This window comes from Cavia porcellus, unplaced genomic scaffold, assembly GCF_034190915.1.
Source record: "Cavia porcellus strain 051 isolate PalLab524CR breed Dunkin Hartley unplaced genomic scaffold, mCavPor4.1 scaffold_30, whole genome shotgun sequence".
Classification (NCBI taxonomy): Eukaryota; Metazoa; Chordata; class Mammalia; order Rodentia; family Caviidae; genus Cavia; species Cavia porcellus.
In genome coordinates this window covers 30,099,273-30,101,787 of record NW_026947513.1, presented here as the reverse complement: position 1 = coordinate 30,101,787, position 2,515 = coordinate 30,099,273, and positions in this window count along the sequence as shown.

Genomic DNA, 2,515 nt, shown 5'->3' with positions numbered 1-2,515 from the left:
TTTTGTATTACACTCAGATTTCAAAGTCAACCTTTAACATTATGTACATGTATTTATCTATTTGAACTAATGTTCTTTCGATCTAATTATCTATCACTGCATAATTATGCTGTTTTAATGTCATTGTTGCCTGAATGTATTTTATTAGTCTTTCAGAAATGTTTGTGTTATTCTTGATATTAATTTTTGCAGATCAACCTTAGAATAAATTCATTAATTTAAATCATTAAACATATGAAGGATTTTAATTAGAATCTCATTAACTTAAAGATTTGTTTGGGAGAGAACTGACATCTCTGTTATTAGATCTTATGGGTGTGTTACACTGTTGGCCATTTTCTTCAGCTGTTGCTGTACTTCTTTACAGATGTGTAGTTCTGATGCAGTTCTCTGAATTGTAACTGTTCTTGCTTGCCTTGCCTTGTTATCATGCACCATCTGTCAAATCTCTTTTCATTTCTCTTTTAACTTTTATTTTGAGGATTTTGGGAGGTACACAAAAGAGAATATAATGAATGCTTAGGTATATCCATTACCCAGAATCAATTCCTATCAGGAGTAGAGCTCTTTATATACCAAAGAAGCTTTTCTTGGTATCCTAGTATCTTGTATTTTTTTCATCATATCACATTAACATAGTTAATAAAATTGTATATTTAATATCTGGCTTCTCTTTAGATTGCAAGAACTATTAAGTCATGAGTTTCGTCATTTTCTTTATTGTGATATATTCAGTGTCCTATACTGCCAAACATGATAGGTTATCATATACCAAGTGAGTAAATTATTTAATAACTCAAGAGATTGCTAATAATTTGAAAAGAGGAGGAAGGAGAATCATAGAAGAAATAAAATTAGGTAGAAAGGAGAGAAAGAAATTATATTTGTGAGGCATGCTCAGGGTTATCCAATGCTATCCATATTTTTATTCCATGTCTTTACTCCGTAATGTTTTTATACTTGCTAGGGTCCTTTGTTGTTGTTTTGCCTTCCAGACCCTATCACACCTGTATCAGTTATGATTCACCAGAAGAATAGATTTAGTATTAAATATCTACTAGACTCTAGAAAAGATGGTGGATAGATAACAGCAGGCTACAGAGGCTCCCTGAGACAGTCAACTTAGAATTGAACATGATACAGTGTGGGGAGTCCCAAACAGAAGGAGATGAATTCTCTCATCCCAAGAAGAAACTAAGGTAAGAAGAACCAATCAAGCATACAGTCCCGGTGCTACTATTGGAACAGCTGAAGGTTCAGTGCTCCCACTGCAGTACCCGAATCTGAGTGGTGGCAAATTACCAAGCCATCAGAAATCCCACAGCTTTGACTCACTGGAAACACAGTCACACTGAGGTTGGGGCTCAGCAAGCCAAACAGAGAGCTGAGCTAGAGGGAAACCTGCATCGACCTGTGGTGAGTGATGGGAATAAAACCATTCCACAGAGAAGGAGACTCCAACAGATGACATTCTAAGACCAGGTAGGACTTGAAGGAACAAGGGGAAGCGGTGACTTCAGTCAGTTGTTCCCTTCCCAAACGGGATTGGTGGAGTGAGCTTGACCTGGGTCATGTGACCTGGCTGAGACCCAATAGGTTATCCAAAATCAATTCCCTATGGCCGCAGCACACACTAACCCAGTGAAGGCCTCAGCAGGTTGATTGACCCAGAGGAGAGGCAGTGTACACTAATACAGTGCAGGCCACAGCAGCTTGATTGATCTGGAGGGGAGGGGCCAGTATGCACTGCCCCTGTTTGCAACTCACTAGCACACTGCAGTGGGAAGGATTACCTAGCCAGCATGCTTCAGAAGAATTGTAACCAACAAAGAAAGAAACTGGGGCCTCCTGGAAGAAACAAAAAAGATGGGAAGAGGAAGCAACAACAAAAAGTCCTCAGGTCCCAACCCTGAGAACACTGACCCAGGACAGGTAAATACAAAGGAGAATGAAGACAGCAACCATGCAATATCAGACATGGCACCAGTGTACATAAGGAGATATCTTCAAGACCTCATAGATGAGTTCAAAAGTGAAATATCTAACCAAGTAAAGCAAGACATAAGAAGATTAATAAAGGAGATGCTAAGCACCCCTTAAGAAGACACAGACAGAAGAAGGAAGGAACTCAAACAAAGGAGAGAATCATTTGATGAAGAATATAAGGAAAATATAGAATACATGAAGCAGATTCAAAGAGATTACCAGGAAATTAAAAACTCTATGGAAAGATGGCAAAACTACTTGAAAGAAACTAAGGATGGATTATCCAAATTGGAGGACAGTTTTGCAATGTGGGATTATAAAAATCTTTTTTAAAATAACAAGGAAACAAGCAATAGCAATACAAAACTAGAAGACAAGAGGATCTATAACTCGAGAATAAAGAATGTGAATGAAGAAGCTGGGGTACAAACAAAGGAACTACAAAGGCTATTCACAGAAATAATTAAGGAAAACAAACATAGGAAAAGGAATGATATGCAGATGTATGAGGCATACAGAACTCCAGCCA